This window comes from Bombina bombina, chromosome 1, assembly GCF_027579735.1.
Source record: "Bombina bombina isolate aBomBom1 chromosome 1, aBomBom1.pri, whole genome shotgun sequence".
In the NCBI taxonomy this organism is placed as follows: Eukaryota; Metazoa; Chordata; class Amphibia; order Anura; family Bombinatoridae; genus Bombina; species Bombina bombina.
In genome coordinates this window covers 1,393,165,554-1,393,183,185 of record NC_069499.1, presented here as the reverse complement: position 1 = coordinate 1,393,183,185, position 17,632 = coordinate 1,393,165,554, and the positions used below count along the sequence as shown (strand labels likewise).

Sequence of the window (17,632 nt, the reverse complement as noted above, 5' to 3'; positions counted from 1 at the left end):
TTATAAATGTATGAGTTTTAATACAAATGTTATGTCCTAAAAATGACCAGTGACACAGCACCATATTTAGGTGAACTTGACTTTGATAAAACGATCTAGGAGCAGGGTCCTATAATTCTTCTATCCCACTCTGCCTTTCTTATCTTGTCTTCATTTATAGATGATAATATAATTTATACGTTTAAATAAGTAAGTTGGTTTAGTGTATTACTAGCAATACTGTATCATTATTTATGGTAATGGTTTGTTTAAATGTGTTGAGAATAATGCATAAAGCCCTCACGTGTAAAAATCGAGCAATGTGAATCTATTTCAATAAAAAAAAAATCACATATTACAGACGATCCCTTAAATTGCTTACTGCTTTCCTTCCTTTTTGTTAGACAGTCCCTTGGCCTTGTCTTATGACGTAACAGGAAGTGGGGCAATTGTAGTCTTTCATCGGTGTGTGCTATGTTTAAACTATCAAGACAAACTGAGTTCTCCAGTCCACTCCAGGTTAGTGCAAAATGTGATGTGAGCAGCCTGATCGCTCTGATACAAAATCCTCTATACTATAAAGCCACGTTTTCATGCAAGACATTCTGATACATTTCAGTTTCAATTGCTGTGATCTAAGATCAGATAAGTGTGATCATTTTCATGCATTTATACATTTATTTTTTAAGTTCAGTATTCAAGATCGATTTTTAGAACAAAATCTCATTGCACAGTATGTGTTTTGGAGTAAATGGTGCATATTCTATTCCATTTTAAACTGGAAATACTGTATATATACAGCTGTAAGGACAGTGTATGTGTATATATATATATATATATATATATATATAATGTTTTAGATGTCAGTGTTGCAGTACAGTAAATTATGACTGCACATATGTGTGCTGGCTTTTGTATGGACTTTTGTTAATTTGTGGTACATCAATGACAAGGTAACCCTGAACACAAGGTGTCCACGGAAAGGGACATACTAAACTGCATATTGGGATGATTGGGATGATGGGATGATTGGCTGCAATGCTAAACACTATCACTAGATGTCATTATACTTTCTACACACATTCATGGTAATGACTCTGCTGTAACTCAAATTATGTTGTTCTTTTCTGCACTGCTTGATACTAAGTTGCAAACAGTAGTTGCAAATGTTTAACTATTCACTTGCTGACATATATACAGTTGTATAATGGAATCACATTAAATAATATAATAGAAAAATACTTTTGTGGGACTACATTACTAATTTAATATAGTACATGTATGTGCAAAGCAACACATTTAACCTGTTTTGATAGCAACCTGTGAATAGATGTTTTAAACACGGGGATTATGGGTTACACATGCCAAGGAAAATTTTAATTTCTGATAAGAATATGGTTATAACTATTTTTCTACATGGGGATTATGGGTTAAATATAATGGTTGCACATGCAGAAGAACACATTTAACCTGTTTCTGATAGGAATATGGTTCTAATTATTTTTATACATAGGGATTATGGGTGAAATATCATGGTTACACATGCAGAAGAACACATTTGACCTGTTTCTGATAGGAATATGGTTCTAATTATTTTTATACATGGGGATTATGGGTGAAATATCATGGTTACACATGCAGAGGAACACATTTCACCTGTTTCTGATAGGAATATGGTTCTAATTATTTTTATACATGGGGATTATGGGTGAAATACCATGGTTACACATGCAGAAGAACACATTTGACCTGTTTCTCATAGGAAAATGGTTATAATTATTTTTATACATGGGGATAATGGGTGAAATATCATGGTTACACATGCAGAAGAACACATTTCACCTGTTTCTGATAAGAATATGGTTCTAATAATTTTTATACATGGGGATTATGGGTGAAATACCATGGTTACACATGCAGAAGAACACATTTGACCTGTTTCTGATAGGAAAATGGTTATAATTATTTTTATACATGGGGATTATGGGTGAAATATCATGGTTACACATGCAGAAGAACACATTTCACCTGTTTCTGATAGGAATATGGTTCTAATTATTTTTATACATGGGGATTATGGGTGAAATATCATGGTTACACATGCAGAAGAACAAATTTGACCTGTTTCTGATAGCAAAAATGGTTATAATTATTTTTCTACATGGGGATTATGGGTGGAATATCATGGTTACACATGCAGAGGAACACATTTGACCTGTTTCTGATAAGAATTTGGATATAATTATTTTTATATATATGGGGATTATGGGTGAAATATCATGGTTACACATGCAGAAGAACACATTTGACCTGTTTCTGATAGGAATTTGGTTATAACTATTTTTCTACATGGGGATTATGGGTGAAATATCATGGTTACACATGCAGAGGAACACATTTGACCTGTTTCTGATAGGAATATGGTTCTAATTATTTGTATACATGGGGATTATGGGTGAAATATCATGGTTACACATGCAGAAGAACACATTTGACCTGATTCTGATAGGAAAATGGTTATAATTATTTTTATGCATGGGGATTATGGGTGAAATATCGTGGTTACACATGCAGAAGAACACATTTGACCTGTTTCTGATAGGAATATTGTTCTAATTATTTTTATACATGGGGATTATGGGTGAAATATCGTGGTTACACATGCAGAAGAACACATTTGACCTGTTTCTGATAGGAAAATGGTTATAATTATTTTTATACATGGGGATTATGGGTGAAATATCATGGTTACACATGCAGAAGAACACATTTCACCTGTTTCTGATAGGAATATGGTTCTAATTATTTTTATACATGGGGATTATGGGTAAAATATCATGGTTACACATGCAGAAGAACAAATTTGACCTGTTTCTGATAGCAAAATGGTTATAATTATTTTTCTACATGGGGATTATGGGTGGAATATCATGGTTACACATGCAGAGGAACACATTTGACCTGTTTCTGATAAGAATTTGGATATAATTATTTTTATATATGGGGATTATGGGTGAAATATCATGGTTACACATGCAGAAGAACACATTTGACCTGTTTCTGATAGGAATATGGTTCTAATTATTTGTATACATGGGGATTATGGGTGAAATATCATGGTTACACATGCAGAAGAACACATTTGACCTGATTCTGATAGGAAAATGGTTATAATTATTTTTATGCATGGGGATTATGGGTGAAATATCGTGGTTACACATGCAGAAGAACACATTTGACCTGTTTCTGATAGGAATATTGTTCTAATTATTTTTATACATGGGGATTATGGGTGAAATATCGTGGTTACACATGCAGAAGAACACATTTGACCTGTTTCTGATAGGAAAATGGTTATAATTATTTTTATACATGGGGATTATGGGTGAAATATCATGGTTACACATGCAGAAGAACACATTTCACCTGTTTCTGATAGGAATATGGTTCTAATTATTTTTATACATGGGGATTATGGGTAAAATATCATGGTTACACATGCAGAAGAACAAATTTGACCTGTTTCTGATAGCAAAATGGTTATAATTATTTTTCTACATGGGGATTATGGGTGGAATATCATGGTTACACATGCAGAGGAACACATTTGACCTGTTTCTGATAAGAATTTGGATATAATTATTTTTATATATGGGGATTATGGGTGAAATATCATGGTTACACATGCAGAAGAACACATTTGACCTGTTTCTGATAGGAATATGGTTATAATTATTTTTATACATGGGGATTATGGGTGAAATTCCATGGTTACACATGCTTAAGAACACATTTGACCTGTTTCTGATAGGAATTTGGTTATAACTATTTTTCTACATGGGGATTATGGGTGAAATATCATGGTTACACATGCAGAGGAACACATTTGACCTGTTTCTGATAGGAATATGGTTCTAATTATTTGTATACATGGGGATTATGGGTGAAATATCATGGTTACACATGCAGAAGAACACATTTGACCTGTTTCTGATAGGAATATTGTTCTAATTATTTTTATACATGGGGATTATGGGTGAAATATCGTGGTTACACATGCAGAAGAACACATTTGACCTGTTTCTGATAGGAATATGGTTATAATTATTTTTATATATGGGTATTATGGGTGAAATATGGTTACACATGCAGAGGAACACATTTGACCTGTTTCTGATAGGAAAATGGTTATAATTATTTTTATACATGGGGATTATGGGTGAAATATCATGGTTACACATGCAGAAGAACACATTTCACCTGTTTCTGATAGGAATATGGTTCTAATTATTTTTATACATGGGGATTATGGGTGAAATACCATGGTTACACATGCAGAAGAACACATTTGACCTGTTTCTTATAGGAAAATGGTTATAATTATTTTTATACATGGGATTATGGGTGAAATATCATGGTTACACATGCAGAAGAACATATTTGACCTGTTTCTGATAGGAAAATGGTTATAATTATTTTTCTACATGGGGATTATGGGTGGAATATCATGGTTACACATGCAGAGGAACACATTTGACCTGTTTCTGATAAGAATTTGGATATAATTATTTTTATATATGGGGATTATGGGTGAAATATCATGGTTACACATGCAGAAGAACACATTTGACCTGTTTCTGATAGGAATATGGTTCTAATTATTTTTATACATGGGGATTATGGGTGAAATATCGTGGTTACACATGCAGAAGAACACATTTGACCTGTTTCTGATAGGAATATGGTTATAATTATTTTTATATATGGGGATTATGGATGAAATATCATGGTTACACATGCAGAGGAACACATTTGACCTGTTTCTGATAGGAATATGGTTATAATTATTTTTATATATGGGGATTATGGGTGAAATATCATGGTTACACATGCAGAGGAACACATTTGACCTGTTTCTGATAGGAATATGATTATAATTATTTTTATATATGGGTATTATGGGTGAAATATCATGGTTACACATGCAGAAGAACACATTTGACCTGTTTCTGATAGGAATTTGGTTATAATTATTGTTATACATGGGGATTATGGGTGAAATATCATGCTTACAAATGCAGAAGAACACATTTGACCTGTTTCTGATAGGAATATGGTTATAATTATTGTTATACATGGGGATTATGGGGGAAATATCATGGTTACACATGCAGATGAACACATTTTACCTGTTTCTGATAGGAATATGGTTCTAATTATTTTTATACATGGGGATTATGGGTGAAATATCATGCTTACAAATGCAGAAGAACACATTTGACCTGTTTCTGATAGGAATATGGTTATAATTATTGTTATACATGGGGATTATGGGTGAAATATCATGGTTACACATGCAGAGGAACACATTTGACCTGTTTCTGATAGGAATATGGTTATAATTATTTTTATATATGGGGATTATGGGTGAAATATCATGGTTACACATGCAGAGGAACACATTTGACTTGTTTATGATAGGAATATGGTTATAATTATTGTTATACATGGGGATTATGGGTGAAATATAATGGTTAGACATGCAGAGGAACACATTTGACCTGTTTCTGATAGGAATATGGTTCTAATTATTTTTCTACATGGGGATTATGGGTGAAATATATTGGTTACACTTGCAGAGGAACACATTTGACCTGTTTCTGATAGGAAATTGGTTCTAATTATTTTTATACATGGGGATTATGGGTGAAATATCATGGTTACACATGCAGAAGAACACATTTGACCTGTTTCTGATAGGAATTTGGTTATAATTATTGTTATACATGGGGATTATGGGTGAAATATCATGCTTACAAATGCAGAAGAACACATTTGACCTGTTTCTGATAGGAATATGGTTATAATTATTGTTATACATGGGGATTATGGGGGAAATATCATGGTTACACATGCAGAGGAACACATTTGACCTGTTTCTGATAGGAATATGGTTCTAATTATTTTTCTACATGGGGATTATGGGTGAAATATATTGGTTACACTTGCAGAGGAACACATTTGACCTGTTTCTGATAGGAAATTGGTTATAATTATTTTTATACATGGGGATTATGGGTGAAATATCATGGTTACACATGCAGAAGAACACATTTGACCTGTTTCTGATAGGAATATGGTTATAAATATTTTTATACATGGGGATTATGGGTGAAATATCATGGTTACACTTGCAGAGGAACACATTTGACCTGTTTCTGATAGGAATATGGTTATAATTATTTTTATACATGGGGATTATGGGTGAAATATCATGGTTACACATGCGAAAGAACACATTTGACCTGTTTCTGATAGGAAAATGGTTATAATTATTTTTATACATGGGGATTATGGGTGAAATATCATGGTTACACATGCAGAAGAACACATTTGATCTGTTTCTGATAGGAATATGGTTCTAATTATTTTTATACATGGGGATTATGGGTGAAATATCATGGTTACACATGCAGAGGAACACATTTTACCTGTTTCTGATAGGAATATGGTTCTAATTATTTTTATACATGGGGATTATGGGTGAAATATCATGGTTACACATGCAGAGGAACACATTTTACCTGTTTCTGATAGGAATATGGTTATAATTATTGTTATACATGGGGATTATGGGTGAAATATCATGGTTACACATGCAGAGGAACACATTTGACCTGTTTCTGATAGGAATATGGTTATAATTATTTTTATATATGGGGATTATGGGTGAAATATCATGGTTACACATGCAGAGGAACACATTTGACCTGTTTCTGATAGGAATATGGTTCTAATTATTTTTATACATGGGGATTATGGGTGAAATACCATGGTTACACATGCTTAAGAACACATTTGACCTGTTTCTGATAGGAATTTGGTTATAACTATTATTCTACATGGGGATTATGGGTGAAATATCATGGTTACACATGCAGAGGAACACATTTGACCTGTTTCTGATAGGAACATGGTTATAATTATTTTTCTACATGGGGATTATGGGTGGAATATCATGGTTACACATGCAGAAGAACACATTTGACCTGTTTCTGATAGGAATATGGTTCTAATTATTTTTATACATGGGGATTATGGGTGAAATACCATGGTTACACATGCTTAAGAAAACATTTGACCTGTTTCTGATAGGAAAATGGTTATAATTATTTTTCTACATGGGGATTATGGGTGGAATATCATGGTTACACATGCAGAAGAACACATTTGACCTGTTTCTGATAGGAATATGGTTCTAATTATTTTTATACATGGGGATTATGGGTGAAATACCATGGTTACACATGCTTAAGAACACATTTGACCTGTTTCTAATAGGAATTTGGTTATAACTATTATTCTACATGGGGATTATGGGTGAAATATCATGGTTACACATGCAGAGGAACACATTTGACCTGTTTCTGATAGGAATATAGTTGTAATTATTTTTCTACTTGTGGATTATGGGTTGAATATCATGGTTACACATGCCAAGGAACATATTTGACCTGTTTGTGATAGAAATATGGGTATAATTATTTTTTACATGGGAATTATGGGTGGAATATAATGGTTGCACATGCCAAGGAACATATTTGACCTGTTTCTGATAGGAATATGGGTATAAATGTTTTTATATAAGGGGATTATGGGCGGAATATCATGGTTACACATGGCAAGGAGCATATTTGACTTGTTACTGCTAAGAATATGGGTATAATTATTTTTCTATGTAGGGATTATGGGTGGAATATCATGGTTACACATGTCAAGGAGCATATTTAACCTGTTTCTGATAAGAATAATGGTATAATTATTTTTATGCATTGGATTATGGGTGCCATTTCGTTATACATCCCTAGTAACATATTTGACCTATTTCTGGTAAGAATATGGTTATAATGATTTCTCTACATGGGGATAATGTTGCCCCACAGGGTTTTTGTTGTGTGCCACGAGTACTGCTAATGCCGCTCTGAACATCACCTGTGTGTCCTTGGCGGGAACCGGCGTCTATGTAAGTAATGTCACGCTGCGCCGTTGCTAGGGGCGCGTCGTCTTCACCATGCTCGTTGCCTAGGGCTGTGTCAGCTCAGGATGCGTGCAGCGCTGACGTCATCACTCCACGCTCCTGACGCCGGTTAGTCTCTTGGCGCCAATCCACCAGGTACTTTAGCGGGCAGCAATCGATTTGTCACTGCCCAAATATAGGTGCTACTTTGTGTGTTCCTGGGAGTGACAGATCGTCTGCTGGACTGATACTTTGTTGCTGAAACCTTGCCTGTCTTACTACGCTACTTGGTTAACCCCTAAACTGCTGGACTGATACTTTGTTGCTGAAACTCTCCTGTCTTACTACACTACTTGGTTAACCCCTAAACTGCTGGACTGATACTTTGTTGCTGAAACCTTGCCCGTCTTACTACGCTACTTGGTTAACCACTAAACTGCTGGACTGATACTTTGTTGCTGAAACCTTGCCTGTCTTACTGCTCTACCTGGTTAACCGCTAATCTGCTGGACTGATCCTTGTTACTGAACCCTGCTTGTCTCACTACGCTACCTAGTTAACCCCTAACTTGCTGGACTGAGTTCTTGTTGCTGATCCCTGCCTGTCTCACTACGCTACCTGGTTAACCCCTACATTGCTGGACTGTCTTCTTGTTGCTGAACCCTGCCTGTCTCGCTGCGCTACCTGGTTAACCCCTGAATTGCTGGCCTGATTTTCTGTTGCCATATCCTGTCTGTCTTATTTGCCTTGTGCTGTCCACCCTGTGGTGAGTGCCGCTCTCCTCATTTGCCTGATACTCTCTGCTCTGGGATATTCCCTATCTTTCCGGCTCGACGCCAGGATAACAAGACTACTGGCCGAGTTCGGTCTGATAGAGGAGTATCCCACGAGCCTTAAAAGTAACTCCTTTTCATGTAATCTCTGCCCAAGAATAGGTTTACCCCTGTGTACCCCTGGGTGCTATTGTAGCAACTTCCTAGTGTTCTATAGTGGACTGCCTGCTTGTTACAGAACCCTGTGTCTTGTGACCATTCCTTTGCTACCATTCCTTTGCTTAACCCTTTTGATACTCAGAAAGATTTGACATCCTGCCTGTTACTGAACCCGGCACTGCCTTGTGACCCATAATTTGCTTAACCCTTTTGGAAACTCAGAAAGATTGAACTGCCTACTCTTAAGGAACCCTGCACTGTCTGGTGAGCATTCCTTTTGTTTTATTTCTTGTGTTTCTCAGGGGCATAGAACTACTTGCTTACTTCTGAGCCCTACTCAGCTCTTTGACCTTCTCCTCATTAACCCTTGCTGCTCATTGTGTTTGCTGTTCCTGTACTACCACATTCTTTCAATTTGTTAACTTTAGTTCTGGGATTTTTCCTTATGTTTCCACTTGATGCTAGGATAAGAAAACTACTGGCCAGGATTGGTCTGATAGGAAATATTGCACGAACATAACAGATAATGGGTTAAATATCATGGTTACACATGCCAAGGAACATATTTGAGCTGTTTCTGGTAAGAAAATGGGTATACATACTTTGAACATGGTGATTATGGGTGGTATATCATCATTACACATGCTGAGGAACATATTTGACCTGTTTCTGATAAGAATATGGTTATAATTATTTGTATATAATGGGATTATGGGTGGAATATCATGATTACACATCCCAAGTAACATATGTGACCTGTTTATAATAAGAATATGGTTATATTTTTCTACATGGGGATTATGGGTGGAATACCATGGTTACACATACTAAGTAACATATTTGACCTGTATCTGATAAGAATATTAGTATAATATTTTTCCTACATGGGGATTATGGGTGCAATATCATGATTACTCATACCAAGGAACACATTTGACATGTTTCTTATAGGAATATGGGTATAAATATTTTTCTATGTGGGGATTATGGGTGAAATATTATGATTACACATGCCAAGGAACATATTTGACCTATTTCTGCTACTTCTGGTTACAAGAAGTACAGGCTACAAGTAAACGTTTCTACAAATTCAACACTAGAAATATTTTTAGTTCACAAACTCAACCAGCCATCTAGTTTATATAGGGTCTCAATTTGCAGATACCCTGCTTATGTATAATTTTTTTTTTTTAACCTAACTATTTTTAGATGGAGCATGTATCTCAAACATCAATATAGATTATGTCTATACCAAGGCCATAATAACAAAAGACACAATAAATGACTTACCGAAAACAGTCCATTCTTACTGAACAAGTGCATTTTCATATACTCATGTGTATTGATGTGAAACAGTAGGTTAGACTTCCTTACAAGACAAGCGGATAGCTTCATATATTTAGGGGCCGATTTATGAATGTCCGCCCCATATCGATAAATGCCGACATTTGTGCAATTCTGCCCCTGCCACTAGCAGGGGGTGTCAATTATCCTGATCAGATCAGGATGATTGCTGTCCACCACCTCAGAGGTGGCGGACGAGTTAACGAGCAGCGGTCTTAGGACCACTGCTCCTTAACTCTTGTTTCCAGCAAGCCTGAAGGCTCATGCAGAAACTGCAGCATACACTGCATGATAAATCGGCCCCTTAGACTGGAATTGAGAATTTTCCATCGTCCATGCTAAACATAACAAAAGGAAAAATATCTGGTTATTTCCTTGGGAGATCATGAGGGGTAATTTACACATGTAAACTATTATTAAATAACTGGACAGGAAGAGTGTTTTACTTTGTGTCCCCATTAATGAAATTCAATGTCAATAAACATCCAGTTTATCCCAGGCAATTTAAATTCACATTAAGAGCAGTTTATCAGAACTATTTTGTACTTTTTTATTTACATGTTTATTGTTTTGAATAGCTATGTACCAAAACAATTTTAAAGGACAATTTAACATTCTACTAAATAGTAATACTAAAATTTGGTGCTATTTTCTTTTGCACTGTAAACAAATTAAATATGTTGTTGGTCTACCCTTCTGTCCTCCACACTTCTGGTGATACCAGTTTCGACACACAACACTTAGGGGTCAATTTATCATTGTGCGGACGGACATGATCCACTATAGCGTACCATGTCCGCCACACATCGATAAATGCCGACAGCATTTATCATTGCACCAGTAGGTCTTGTGAACTGCTGGTACAATACTGCCCCCTGCAGATTCGCTAGCAGGGGGTGTCAATCAACCCGATCGTATTCAATTGGGTTGATTTCTGCCCGCCGCCTCAGAGCAGGCGGACAGGTTATGGAGCAGCGGTCTTTAGACCGCTGCAGACCCATAGGATCTGTTTTTCATCATGGTCAGCATCACCAAAGCAGTAACAAGACGAACAAAATGTCCAGCCTTCTGATTTGCAGTAACATGAGGGGAAAGTACTCGTCCTCCTGTGTGTCCTGTTCTGCTATTTTGACCATTGGTGGGCTGTATTTCTCAATTTTTCCTGCTACAAATGTGTGCTTTGTGGTTTGTTTAATGGTCAGGTATGAGTAATCAACTTTGCAGAATTTTGCTGTGCATCCACTGTCTAACTTTATTGCTGTCAAAATTCCTCACATATTTTGAGACCACTACATATAATGTACGAATATAGGAGGACATGCACTCCAGTTATAAGAATTACTTTGTTTCGGGCAATCCAGGTCCAGTCTGCTTCAAGAAACTCAACTGAGGGACAGAGAGTGTGAATGCAATAGAGCATTTTTTGGACAATAGCACAGTATGTGTTATATTTATTGCTTAGTGAGTCCATTATTGTCACTGTTTTAGATTTTAGGTCTGCTACATTACAGCCAAAAACCAGTGCAAACCTCTTCCATATAAAGTTAGGTCACTGTTAGTTGGAAAGAGTAAAACATCATAGTTTAAAAGTGATAAGGAATCTGCAAATTTTACAAAGGATACATGTCCTCCATTACTGACAGAATGGAAACAATGTGGAGGAATAATAATTGCAACCATATTCGTATCAAAAACAGGTCATATATGTTCCTTGGTATGTGTAACAATGATATTCCACCCATAATCCACATGCAGAAAAATAATTATACCCCTATTCCTATCACAAACCAGTCAAATATATTCCTTGGCATGTGTAACTATAATATTCCACCCATAATCCCCATTTATAAAAATATGTATACCCACATTCTTAGCAGCAGCAAGTGAAAAATGTTCCTTGGCATGTGTAACCATGATATTACACCAATAATCCCAATGTATAAAAATAATTCTAACCATATTCCTATCAGAAACAGGTCAAATGTGTTCATCTTCATGTGTAACCGTGATATTCCACCCATAATCCCCATGCAGAAAAATAATTATGCCCCTATTCCTATCACAAACCAGTCAAATATATTCCTTGGCATGTGTAACTATAATATTCCACCCATAATCCCCATATATAAAAATATGTATACCCATATTTTTAGCAGCAACAAGTGAAAAATGTTCCTTCCCATGTGTAACCATGATATTACACCAATAATCCCAATGTAAACAATATTTATACCCATGTTTCATATCAGTAAAAGGTCAAATATGTTCCTTGGCATTTGTAACCATGATATTCTGCCCATAATCCCTTTATATAAAAACATTTATGCCAATATTCCTATCAGACACAGGTCAAATATGTTCCTTGGCATGTGTAACCATGATATTTTACCCATAATCCCCACATAGAAAAATAATTATACCCATATTCCTATCAGAAACTGGTCAAACGTGTTCCTTGGCATGTGTAACCATGATATTCCACCCATAATCCCCATGTAAAAAAACATAATTATACCCATACTCCTATCAGAAACCAGTCAAATATGTAACTTGGAAAGTGTAACCATGATATTCCACCCATAATCCCCATATATAAAAATAATTATACCCATATTCTTAGTAGTAACAAGTCAAATATGTTCCTTGGCATGTGTAACCATGATATTCCGCCCATAAACCCTTACATAAAAATAATTTTACCCATATTCCTATCAGAAACAGGTCAAAAATGTTTCTTGGCATGGGTAACCATGATATTCTTTGTCCTTAGAATTATATTCCGTTTACTTAACAAATGCCTGCTAGAATAGATAACTCTGCGGCCCAAATAGGGTCAATCAATGCTGTCTGCAGCTGTTAGAAAACTACAAATACATTAAGTGATATGATGATTGTGTGCTGGGTCCAATAACCCCGTGTTAGTTAACAGAGTGTTCAAAGCGATATCATGAATTGATATTAAATATCCTTAAAAAACAAAAAATCAGACATTCAAACATAAAACTTCAAGTGCCTGTGTCATAAAAAGAAGTGAACAGTGTTTCTAAAAACAAAGCATAAATTTAAAATTCCTGTGATGTAATGAAGAGTGTAGCGTGAAATGTCAGAAAAAATATATAAAATCCAATCTGTGCTGTGCAGATTATCAAAATCAGGTGAAAAAAACAGTGGCCACTGTGGAAGCAAAAATATTGATGAACAGTACAATCCAACGTGTAAATGTTCCTTACAACCTAAAAAAGTGTTCCTGTAGTGGTCCTGTAAGTGCTGCAGGAACCGGAAAGTAAAGTCTAGACGTCTCGGGTCTCCCAAATTCGAGTTTCCCGCGACGGTACCTAGCATAGACCGAAACGCGTCGACTGGTGAGTACGTTTGCAATTGATAGAAGATTAAGAAAACCGTCTGCACTATTGGTGTTTTTTTATTTCTAGGTACCGCCGCGGGAAACTCGAATTTGGGAGACCCGAGACGTCTAGACCTTAATTTCCGGTTCCTGCAGCACTTACAGGACCACTACAGGAACACTTTTTTAGGTTGTAAGGAACATTTACACGTTGGATTGTACTGTTCATCAATATTTTTGCTTCCACAGTGGCCACTGTTTTTTTCACCTGATTTTGATAATCTGCACAGCACAGATTGGATTTGATATATTTTTTCTGACATTTCACGCTACACTCTTCATTACATCACAGGAATTTTAAATTTATGCTTTGTTTTTAGATTGTTTTTTGAAACACTGTTCACTTCTTTTTATGACACAGGCACTTGAAGTTTTATGTTTGAATGTCTGATTTTTTGTTTTTTAAGGATATTTAATATCAATTCATGATATCGCTTTGAACACTCTGTTAACTAACACAGGGTTATTGGACCCAGCACACAATCATCGTATCACTTAATGTATTTGTAGTTTTCTAACAGCTGCAGACGGCATTGATTGACCCTATTTGGGCCGCAGAGTTATCTATTCTAGCAGGCATTTGTTAAGTAAACGGAATATAATTCTAAGGACAAGGAGTCTCGACTCCCATGTTTACCATAGTATTCGATATTTGAAATTTGTCGTTTGCAGACCTATGATCTTACCCTACCCAGGTATCAAGGGTAGTATTCAAGTTTGTGATTTTATTGAATTATTTTATGTGAGTTATTTTATATGTAATTAAAGTGGATGTGATTTTAATCTTATCTCAACCCCACGTAGTATTTTTTGGGCTATTACAGACCGAGCCTTCAGTGGCGCTTTGGTTTTTTATCCCTTTATTCCTTATATCTATTTGACTACTAGGAGTCAATTAACCGAAGCTAGGTCTTATCTCTGGAGGGCGCTTAGTGATATCTGTTACTATATTGTTCTAACCATGATATTCCACCCATAATCCCTTTATATAAAATATGTATATCCATATTCCTATCAGAAACAGGTCAAATATGTTTCTTGGCATGAGTAACCATGATATTCCACCAATAATCTGCATATATAAAAATATGTTTACCCATATTCTTAGCAGTAACCAGTCAAATATGTTACTTGGCATGTGTAACCATGATATTCCACCCATAATCCCCATGTAGAAAAATAATTATACCCACGTTTCTATCAGAAACAGGTCAAATATGTTCTTTGGCAGGTGTAACTATAACATTCCACCCATAAACCCCATATATTAAAATATTTGTACACATTTTCTTAGCAGTAACATGTCAAATATATTACTTGGCATGTGTAACCATAATATTCCACATATAATTCCCACGTAGAAAAATAATTATACTCATATTTCCATCAAAAACAGGTCAAATATGGTCCTTGGCAAGTGTAACCATGATATTCCACCCATAATCCACATGTATAAAAATATATATACCCATATTCTTAGTAGTAACAAGTCAAATTTGTTTCTTTCCATGTGTAACCATTTTATATCAAACCCATACACCCCATGTATAAAAAAATAATTATACCCATATTCATATCAGAAAATGGTCAAATATGTTCCTTGGCATGTGTAAACATGATATTTCACCCATAATCCCCATGTAGAAAATGAATTACAACCATATTCCTATCAGAAACAGGTCAAATGTCTTCCTTTGCAAGTGTAACCATGATATTTCACCCATAATCCCCATGTATAAAAATAATTGTAACCATATTCCTATCAGAAACAGGTCAAATGTGTTCCTCTGCAAGTGTAACCATGATATTTCACCTATAATCCCCATGTAGAAAAATAATTATAACCATTTTCCTATCAGAAACAGGTCAAATGTGTTCCTCTGCATGTGTATCCATGATATTTCACCCATAATCCCCATGTAGAAAAATAATTATAACCATATTCCTATCAGAAACAGGTCAAATGTGTTCTTCTGCATGTGTAACCATGATATTTCACCCATAATCCCCATGTATAAAAATAATTAGAACCATATTCCTATCAGAAACAGGTCAAATGTGTTCTTCTGCATGTGTTAGCATGATATTTCACCCATAATCCCCATGTATAACAATAATTATAACCAAATTCCTATCAGAAACAGGTCAAATGTGTTCTTCTGCATGTGTAACCATGATATTTCACCCATAATCCCCATGTATAACAATAATTATAACCATTTTCCTATCAGAAACAGGTCAAATGTGTTCTTCTGCATGTGTAACCATGATATTTCACCCATAATCCCCATGTATACAAATAATTAGAACCATATTCCTATCAGAAACAGGTCAAATGTGTTCCTCTGCATGTGTAACCATGATATTTCACCCATAATCCCCATGTAGAAAAATAGTTATAACCGAATTCCTATCAGAAACGGGTCAAATGTGTTCTTCTGCATGTGTAACTATGGTATTTCACCCATAATCCCCATGTATAAAAATAATTAGAACCATATTCCTATCAGAAACAGGTCAAATGTGTTCTTCTGCATGCGTAACCATGATATTTCACCCATAATCCCCATGTATAAAAATAATTAGAACCATATTCCTATCAGAAACAGGTCAAATGTGTTCTTCTGCATGTGTAACCATGATATTTCACCCATAATCCCTATGTATAAAAATAATTAGAACCATATTCCTATCAGAAACAGGTCAAATGTGTTCCTCTGCAAGTGTAACCATGATATTTCACCCATAATCCCCATGTAGAAAAATAGTTATAACCAAATTCCTATCAGAAACAGGTCAAATGTGTTCTTCTGCATGTGTAACCATGATATTTCACCCATAATCCCCATGTAGAAAAATAGTTATAACCAAATTCCTATCAGAAACAGGTCAAATGTGTTCTTCTGCATGTGTAACTATGGTATTTCACCCATAATCCCCATGTATAAAAATAATTAGAACCATATTCCTATCAGAAACAGGTCAAATGTGTTCTTCTGCATGTGTAACCATGATATTCCACCCATAATCCCCATGTATAAAAATAATTAGAACCATATTCCTATCAGAAACAGGTCAAATGTGTTCTTCTGCATGTGTAACCATGATATTTCACCCATAATCCCTATGTATAAAAATAATTAGAACCATATTCCTATCAGAAACAGGTCAAATGTGTTCCTCTGCATGTGTAACCATGATATTTCACCCATAATCCCCATGTATACAAATAATTAGAACCATATTCCTATCAGAAACAGGTCAAATGTGTTCCTCTGCATGTGTAACCATGATATTTCACCCATAATCCCCATGTAGAAAAATAGTTATAACCAAATTCCTATCAGAAACAGGTCAAATGTGTTCTTCTGCATGTGTAACTATGGTATTTCACCCATAATCCCCATGTATAAAAATAATTAGAACCATATTCCTATCAGAAACAGGTCAAATGTGTTCTTCTGCATGTGTAACCATGATATTCCACCCATAATCCCCATGTATAAAAATAATTAGAACCATATTCCTATCAGAAACAGGTCAAATGTGTTCTTCTGCATGTGTAACCATGATATTCCACCCATAATCCCCATGTATAAAAATAATTAGAACCATATTCCTATCAGAAACAGGTCAAATGTGTTCTTCTGCATGTGTAACCATGATATTCCACCCATAATCCCCATGTATAAAAATAATTAGAACCATATTCCTATCAGAAACAGGTCAAATGTGTTCTTCTGCATGTGTAACCATGATATTTCACCCATAATCCCTATGTATAAAAATAATTAGAACCATATTCCTATCAGAAACAGGTCAAATGTGTTCCTCTGCAAGTGTAACCATGATATTTCACCCATAATCCCCATGTAGAAAAATAGTTATAACCAAATTCCTATCAGAAACAGGTCAAATGTGTTCTTAAGCATGTGTAACCATGGAATTTCACCCATA

The 17,632-nt window shown here is 35.4% G+C and overlaps 1 protein-coding gene across 2 annotated transcripts in view; it reads left to right on the top strand.

The window, feature by feature from the left end:
• The first annotated feature begins 396 nt into the window (after positions 1 to 396).
• DUSP23 (dual specificity phosphatase 23) overlaps positions 397 to 17,632 on the top strand; it is a 63,672-nt gene continuing 46,436 nt past the window's right edge. The window contains exon 1 of one of the 2 annotated variants that reach the window (XM_053704825.1): positions 397 to 498. The gene's annotated coding sequence lies outside the window, so the exon portion shown is untranslated. The remainder of the gene's footprint in view (positions 499 to 17,632) is intronic. The other variant, XM_053704817.1, reaches the window with a different exon arrangement.